This window comes from Carlito syrichta, unplaced genomic scaffold (assembly GCF_000164805.1).
Source record: "Carlito syrichta isolate Samal-C Ts95f unplaced genomic scaffold, Tarsius_syrichta-2.0.1 Scaffold130369, whole genome shotgun sequence".
NCBI classification, from domain to species: Eukaryota; Metazoa; Chordata; class Mammalia; order Primates; family Tarsiidae; genus Carlito; species Carlito syrichta.
Genome location: NW_007074465.1, coordinates 309,287 through 319,345, shown reverse-complemented (window position 1 = coordinate 319,345; position 10,059 = coordinate 309,287).

Genomic DNA, 10,059 nt, shown 5'->3' with positions numbered 1-10,059 from the left:
CTGCAACCTTCCAAACCCTGGACCATTTCATTTACCTGTACCCCAAACCAGTTCTTTACCCTTACCAACACCTGAACACTTCCAAGCCCTGTATTATTCGTATACCTATTCCACAAAACCACTCCCATACTCATTCTAACACCTGCACTCTTCCAAATCCTGTAACCTATAATATATGCATACTCCGAACCCACTTCTTCACCCTTCCCAACACCTGCACCCTTCCAAGCCCTGTACCCTTTCATATATCTGTATTTCAAATCTGGTCCTGTACTGTTACCAACACCTCAGTCTTTCCAAGCACTGTACCCTTTCATATATCTGTACCCCAAACCCACTACTGAACCCTTTACAACACCTGCACCCTTCCAAGTCCTTTTCCCTTTCACATACCAGTACACAAAACCCACTTCTGTACCCATTCCAACACCAGCACCTTTCACAGTCCTGTACACTTTGATATGCCTATACCCAAACCAGTCCTGTACCCTTACCAACATCTGAACCATTTCAATCCCTGTACCCATTCATATACCTGTACCCAATACCCACTCCTGTACCCATTCTAACACCTGCACCCTTGTAAGCACTGTACTCTTTCATATATCTGTACCCCAAACCTACTCCTGTACCCACTCCAACACCTGAAATCTTCCAAAACTTGTCCCATTTCATATACTTGTACTCCCAAACCACTCCTGAACCCATTCCAATGCGTGCACACTTACATGCCCTGTACACTTTCACATACCTGTATCCCTAACCAGTCCTTTAGCCTTACCAACACCTGCACTGTTCCAAGCCCTGTACCCGTTCATATACCTTTACCCCAAGCCCAGTCCTGTACTCATTCTAACATCTGTACCCATTCAAGTCCTGTAACCTATATACCGGTACTCCAAACCCACTTCTAACCCCTTTCCAACACCTGTAACCTTTGGGGCCCTGTACCCTGTCATATACCTGTACCCCAAACTGAGTCCTGTATTCTTACAAACACCCGAACCCTTCCAAGTCCAGTACCCATTCATATATGTGTATCCCAAACCCACTCCTGTACCCATTCCAACACCTGCACACTTCCAAGCTGTGTACCCTTTCATGTAAAGGTATCCCAAAACCAGTTCTGTGCCCTCACCAATGCCTGAACTCTTCCAAGCTCTGTATCCAATCGTATACCTATACCCCAAACCCACTTCTGTACCCATTTCAACACCAGCACACTTCTAAGCCCTGTACCCTTTCATATACCTGTACCAAACCCAGTCTTGTACCCTTACCAACACTTAAAGCCTTCCACGACCTATGCCCTTTCATATACCTGTACCCCAAAATAACTCCTTTGCCTACTCCAACACCGGAACCCTTCCAATCCCTGTATACTTTTATTTACCTGTACCCTCAAACAAGTCCTTTACCCTTCCCAACACCAGAAACCTTCCAAGCCCTGTATCCTTTCATATACCTGTACCCAAAACCCCCTACTGTACCCAACCAAACCCTGCAACCTTACAAGGTTTGTACGCTTTCATATACCTGTACCCCATACCCCATCCTGTACCCATTCTAAGAACTGCACATATTAAAACCCTAAGCCTATCATATTCCCATATCCCAAAACCACCCCTGAACCCTTTCCAACACCTACAACTTTCCAAGCCATGTACCCTTCCATATTCCTGTACCTCAAACACGTTTCTATATCCTTCCCCACACCAGAACCCTTGCAAACTCTGTACTGTTTCATATAACTGAACCCCAGGCTCACTTCTGACCCATTTCAACTCCTGCACCATTCCATGCCCTGTATCCTTTCATATACCTGTACTCCAAATCCACTGGTATCCGTACCGACACCTGATTCATTGAAAGCCCACTGGGCTTTCATATACATGTACCCCCAAATCACTTCTGTACCCATTCCTACACCTGCACCTTTTTAAGCCCTGTACCCTTTCATTAACCTGTACCCCAAACCTAGTCCTGTACCCTTACCAACACCTGAATCCTTCCAAGCCCTGTACCCTTTTAGATACCTGTACCCCAAACACAATCCTGTACCCATTACAACACCTGCAACCTTCCAAGTCTTGTACTGTTTCATACACCTGTATCCTAAACTCAGTCCTGTACCTATATCAACACCTGTACCCGTCTAAGTCCTGTACTCTTTCATACACTTGCACACTAAACCCACTCCTGTACCCATACCAACACCTGCATTCTTTCAACCCAGTATGCTTTCATATACCTATACCCCAATCCCAGTCCTGTACCCTTACCAACACCTGAACCCTTCCAAGCCATTGACCCTTTCATATACCTGTAACCCAAACACAATCCTGTACCTTTACCAACACCTGCACCCTTACAAACCATGTACCCTTTCATATACTTGTACCCAAACCCAGTCCTGTACCCATTCTAGCACCTATATCCTTTCATATACCCATAGTCCAAACCCACTCCTGAACCCTTTCCAACACCTGAACACTCCCAAGCCCTGTACTTTTTCATATGAGGTACACCAAACCCAGTCCTCTACCAATTCCAAAACTGGAACTCTTTCAAGCTCTTTAACCTATTATAGACCCATACCCTCAGCACACTCCAGTACCCATCCCAACACTTGAACCCTTCCAAGTCCTGTTCTCTTGCATATTCTGATAGCCCAGACCCACTCTCATACCCATTACAGAGCTTGCACCCTTCCAGACCTGTAACTGATCAAATACCCATTCCTGCAATGCACTCCTATACTCATTCCAAAACCTGAACCCTTCCAAGTCCTCTACACTTCCATATACTTTTACCTCAAACCAAGTCCTGTACCCTTAACCAACACCTGAAACCTTGCAATCCCTGTACCCTCTCATTACCTGAACCCCAAACTTACTCCTGTACCCATTCCAATACCTGCACCCTTCTAAGCCCTATACACTTTAATATACCTGTATCACAAACCCACTTTTCAACCCTTTCTAACACCTGCACTCTACTAAGCTGTGTATCCATTCATATAACTATACCTTAAACCCAGTCTTGTACCCTTACCAACACCTGAACCCCTCCAAGCCCTGTACCCTTACCAACACCTGAACCCCTCCAAGCCCTGTAACCTATCATATACCCATACCCCAAATCCACTTTTGAACCCTTTTCATTGCCTACAACCTTCCAAACCCTGGACCATTGCATTTTCCTGTATCCCAAACCCAGTCCTATACCCTTACCAAATTCTGAACCCTTCCAAACTGTGTATTCTTTCATATACCTGTATCTAAAACCTAACCTGTACCTATTCCAACACCTGCACCCTTCTAAGCCTTGTACCGTTTCATATATCTGTACCCCAAACCCAGTCCTGTAGCCTTACAACAACTGAACCCTTCCAAGCCCTGTACCATTTCATACACCTGTACCTCAAACCCAGTTCTGTACCTTTAGCAACACCAGTACTCTTCCAATCCATGTACCCTTTCATATACATGTACCCGAAACCCAGTCCAGTTCTCATTCTAACACCTGTACCTTTTGAGGCCATGTAATCTATCAAATACCCATTCCCCAAACCCACTCCTGAATCCTTTCCAACACCTGCAACCTTTCAAGCCCTGTACCCTTTCATATGCCTGTATACCAAACCAAGTCCTACAACCTCTCAAGCCCTGTACCCTTTCATATGCCTGTACACCAAACCAAGTCTTATACCCTTACCAACACCTGAACCCTTCCAAGTCCTGTAATCTGTCATATACACATACTCCAAATCCACTTTTGAACCCTTTCCAACAACTGGAACCTTCAAAGTCCAGGACACTTTCACTTACCTGTACCCGAAACCAAGTCCTGTATCCTTACAATGAACTGAACACTTTCAAGCCCTGTATTCTGTCATATACCTGTACCCAATACCCACTCCTGTATCCATTCCAACAACAGCACCCTTATAAGCCCTATACCCTTTCATATGCCTGTACCCCAAACTCAGTCCTGCAACCTTACCAACACCTGAACTCTTCCAAGCCTTGTAATCTATTACATACCCATACCCGAAACCCACTCCTTGAACCCTTTCCAACATCTGCAACCTTCCAAGCCCTGTACCCTTCATATACCTGTACAACGAATGTACTCCTGTACTTATTCCAACACCTGCACCCTTCCAGGCCCAGTACATGTCATATATGTATACCACAAACCCACTCCTGAACTCTTTCCAACACTGAAACCTTTGAAGCTGTGTACCCTTTCATATACCTGTACCCCAACCAAGTGCTGTACATTTACCAAAACCTACACTTGTCAAAGCCCTGTACCCTTTCATACACCTGCACCTGAAACCCACCCTTGTACTTATTCCAACATCTACACCCTTTCAAGCCCTGTAAACTATTATATACCATACCCTAAACTTACTCTTGAACCCATTCCCACACCTGAACACTTCTATGCCCTGTACCCCTTCATATTTTGTACCCCAAACCCTGTCCTCTACCCTTCCCAACACCTGAACCATTCCAAGCCCTGTAACCTCTCATATACCTGTTCCACCAAACCACTCCTATATCCATTCCACACCTGCACCCTTTCAAACCCTATAACATATCACATACCCATACTAGAAACACATTTCCCTTTACAACACCTGAAACCTTTAAAGTCGTATACTCTTTCATATACCTGTACTCCATACCAAGTCCTGTACACTTACCAATACCTACACTTATCCTAGCCCAGTACCCTTTCATATACCTGTACCCAAAGCCCACTCCTTTACCCATTACAACACCTGCACTCTTCAAAGCCCTGTACCATGTCATATACCTGTACTCCAAACCCACTCCTGTACACATTCGTACACCTCCACCCTTACAAGCCTTGTACCCTTTCTTACACCTGTATCCCAAATCCAGTCTTGTATCCGTTCTAAAACCTGCACCCTTTCAAGCCCTGTAACTTATTATGTACACATACATCAAGCCGACTCTTGAACCCTTTCCAACACCTGCCACCTTTCAAGTTCTGTGCCCTTTCACATACCTGTACCCAAACCAAGTCCTGTACCCCTACCAACGCCTAAACCCTCACAAGCCCTGTATCTTTAAATTTACATGAACCACAAACCCATTTCTGTACCCATTTCAACACTTGCACCCTTTCAATCCCTGTACCCTTTCATATTCCTGTATCCCAAGTCCAGTCCTGTACCCTTACCAACACCTGAATCCTTCCAAGCTTCATACCATTTCATATACGTGTACCCCAAACACACTCCTGTGCCCTTTCCAACACCAGCACCCTTCCAAGCCCTGTACCCTTTCATCTATCTGTACCCCAATCACACTCCTGTACTCATTTCAACACCTACACCCTTACAAGTCCTGTACCCTTTCATATACCTGTACCCCAAACACTGTCCTACACCCTTAGCAACACCTGCAGTCTTCTCAGCCCTGTTGCCTATCATAATTCATACTCCCAACCCACTCCTCTACTTAATCCAACACCAGAACCCTTCCAAGCTTTGTACTTTTTCACATACCTGTACCCCAAATCAGTTCTGTACCCATTCCAAAACCTGCACCCTTCGAAGCCTTGTAATCTATCATAAATCCATACCCTTAACCAACTTCTGAACACATTCCAACAATTGTAAGCTTTCAATCCCTGTTCCCCATTATATACCCATACACTCAACCAGTCCTGTACCTTTTCCAACACGTCGCCCTTTCCAGGCCCTGTCCACTTTTATATACCAGAACCCGAAACCGAGGTCTGTACCCATTCTAGTTCCTGCACTCTTCCAAGCCCTATACCCTATCATATAGCCATAATCTCTATCCACTTTGGATCTCATTTTAACACCTGTATGCTTCTAAGCTTTGTATCCTTTTATATACCTTTATTCCAAACCCAGTCCTGTACCCATTCCAACACCTGCTCTTTTCGCAGCCCTGAAACCTATCATATACTCATACTTTCAACCCATTCCTCTACTCAATCCAACCTCAGAGCCCTTCCAAGTCCTGTACTCTTTCATATACCTGTCCCCCAAATCAGTTCTATATCCATTCCAATACCTGTACCCTTCCATTTCCTGTAATCTATTATAAACCCATACCCCAAACCCTCTCCTGTTCCCATTCCAACACCTGAACGCTTCCAAACCCTGGAACCTTCCATTTCCCTGTACCCATTTGAACATTTACACCATTCCAATCCCTCTACCTTTTCATGTACCTGTACTCAAAACCCAGTCATCTACCCATTCCAATATCTGCACTCTTCCGAACTCTGTAACCTATCATACACCCATATCCCCAAACACTCTCCTGAACCCATTCCAACATCTGAACCCTTTCCAGCCCTGTACTCTTTCATATCCCTGTAACCCAAACCCTGTCTTGTCCCCATTCCAACACCCGCACACTTTCAAGCCCTGTACCATATCATATATTTCCCACCCACTCCTACATTAGCATCTTTCAAGTCCTGTAACCTATTATAGACCCTTACCCCAAGCCATCTTCTGAACCAATTTCAACAACTACACTTCAAAGTCCTTTACTCTTTTATGTACTTGTACCCCAAACTCAGTCTGGATCCCAGTCCAACAGCTGAACTCTGCCAGGTTTTGTACACTTTCATATCTGTACCCCAAACCACTGCTCTACCCATTCTAACACCTGAACTCTTCCAAACCCTGTGCTCTTTCTTATATCTTCTTCCCCAAGTCTAATCTGTACCCATTCTAAAATACTTGCACCATTACAAGTTTTGTAACCTATCATAGACCTACACCTCAAAGCCATTCCTGAACCAATTCCAATAACTGTACATTTCCAAACCATGTAACCCCTCATATGCCTGTACCCCAAATCCAGTTCTGTATCCATTCCAACACCTGCACCCTTTCAAGCCCTGTAACCTATCATATGCACATACCCTAACAAACTCCTGAACACATTCCAATGACTGTACTCTTCTGATCCCTGTATCATATTAGATACCCATGCCCTTAAACTACTCCTGTACCCATTTCAACATCTGAATCCCTCAAAGCCCTGCACCCTATCCCATACCCATAGCCCCAACCAATTCCTCTATTCAATTCGACACCCGCAGCCTTCCAAACCCTGTTCCTTAACATATACAAATACCCAACGCACTCCTGTACCTATTCCAATGTTTGAACCTTCCAATCCCTGAACCCTTTCATATAACTGTACCCTAAACTCAGAGCTGTACTCATTCCAACACATGCAACCTTTCAAGTCCTGTAACCTTTCATATACCTATTCCCCAAGCTCAGTTCTGTATCCAATCCTATACCTGTACCCTTCCAAGCCCTGTAACCTACTGTATACCCATACCCCCAACCCACTCCTTTACCTATCCTAACACCTGAACCCTTTCCAGTCAGGTCGCCTTTCATGTGCCTTTACTCTAAACCCAGTCCTGTAACCATTTCAACACTTGTACAATTCCAAACTATGAAAGCTCTCATATACCCATACCACCAACCCACTTCTATACTCATTCCAACACCTGAACCCTTCCAAGCCCTGTACCCTTCCATATACCTGTACCCCAAACCCAGTCCTTAATTTATTCTGACACCTGCACTCCTCCAAGACCTGTAATCTATCATATACCCATAACCCCATCGCACTCCTGTACCTATCCAACATCTGAAGTCTTCCAAGCCCTGTACATTTTCATATACCTGTACCCAAAATTAGTCCTGTACTCATTCCAAAAATAGCACCCTTCCAAGCCCTGTAACCTATCATAAAGCCATACCCCCAACCCACTTCTGTACCCATTCTAAGACCTGAACCCTTCTAAGCCCTGTACCCTTTCATATGCCTGTACCCCAAACTCTGTCTTGTAGCAATTCCAATACCTTCACCATTCCAAATCTTGTAATGTTTCACATACCCATACCCCTAACTAACTCATGTATTTGTTCCAACACCCGAACCCTTCGAAGTCCTGTACTCTTTCATATCATTGTACCCCAAACACAGTCCTGTACTCATTTGAACACCTGCACCCTTCTGAGTATTGTAATCTATCATATACACATATACCCAACATCTTCTTGTACCCAACCCAATACTGGACACTTCCAAGCTCTATACCCTTTCAAATATCTGTAGCCAAAAGGAGTCTGTCCCCATTCCAAAACCTGCACCCTTCCAAGCCCTGTAACCTATCACATTCCCACAACCCCAACTCACTCCTGTATCCATTCAAACACCTAACCCTTCCAAGTCCTGTACCCTTTCATATACCTGTACCCCAAACCCAGTTCTGTTCCCATTCCAACACCTATACCATTCAAAGCCCTGTCACCTATCAAAGACCCACACCCTCAACCCACTCCTGTTCCCGTTCCAAAATCTGAAAACTTCCAAGGCCTGTAGCCTTACATATACCTGTACCCCAACCCAGTCCTATACCCATTCCAACACGTGCACCCTTCCAGGTCCTGTAACCTTTCTTATACTTGTACCCCAAACCCAGTCCTGTACCCATTCTAACACCTGCACCCTGTAACCTATCACATACCCATACCCTAAACCAACCTCTGAACTCATTCCAACACTTGTACATTTTCTTTTCTTTTCTTTTTTTTGGAGCTAGAGTTTCACTCTGTCGCCCAGACTGGAGTGCAGTAGCACACTCCCGGTTGCCACAGTCTTGACCTGCTGGGCTCTGATGATCCTTCCGCCTCAGCCTTCCAAGTAGCCAAAACTACAGGCATGCGCTACCACGCCTGGCTAATTTTTGATTTATTGTAGAGACGAGGTCTTGCCAAATTGCCCGGATGGGTCTCGAACCCGTGGGCTCCAGCAATCCACTCATCTCAGCCTTCCAAAGTGCTGGGATTACAGGCTGAGCCACCGAGCCCAGCCTACACTTGTAGTTTTAAATCCCTGTACTCTTTCATATTCCTGTACCCCAAACCCAGTTCTGTTCTCATTCCAACACCTTCACCTTTACAAACCCTGTACCCATTTTTATACTTGTACTTCAAACCCATTCTTATACCCATTTAACATCTACACCCTTTCAAGCCCGATATTCATTAACATACCCATACCCCAATCCACTCCTGAACCCATTCGTCTCTGAAACACTTCAAGCCCTTAGGCTATCCTATACCCATACCGCCAAAACAATCCTATACCCCATCCCACACCTGGGCACTTTCAAGCCCTGACCCTTTCAAATATCTATACCACAAACGCTGACCTGTTCCTGTGCCAACACCTGCACCCTACCAGACCCTGTACCCTATTATATACCAATACACTCCACCCACTGGTGTACCCATTCCAACATTTGTACTCTTCCAATCCTTATACCTTTTCATATACTGGAACCCAAAACCCAGCCCTTTACTCATTCCAACACCTGCAGCCTTCCAAGCCCTGTAACCCTTCACATTTCTGTACCCCAAACCAGTCCTGTAACCATTCCAACACCTGCACCCTGCCAAGCCCTGTAGACTATCATATGCCCATTACCCCAACCGAATCCTGTACTCCTCCCAACACTTGAACCCTTCCAAGCTCTGTATACTTTCATTTTTCTATGCTCCCAATCCAATCCTGTACCTGTACCTACACGTGAAACCGATTAAGTTCTGTGCTCCATAATATACCCAACCCCAACCCATTCCTGTACCCATTCCAACACCTGGACCCTTACAATAACTGTGCCCTATCTTATACCTGTACCACCAAACCAGTTCTGTACCATTCCACCACCTACACCCCTCAGAACCCTGTAACTATCATATATCAATACCCCCAACTCACTCTTGTACCCATTCCAACACTGAACCCTTCTAAGCCCTGTAACCTTTCATACACTCTTAGCCCAAATCAATTCCTGTAACCATTCCAACACCTGGTCACTTCCAGAGCCTGTAACCTATCATAGGCTCTTACCCCCGACCCACTCCTGTACCCATTTCAAACATGAAACCTTCCAAGCCCAGTACTCAGATACCTGTACCCCAAACTAAGTCTTGTACCCATTCCA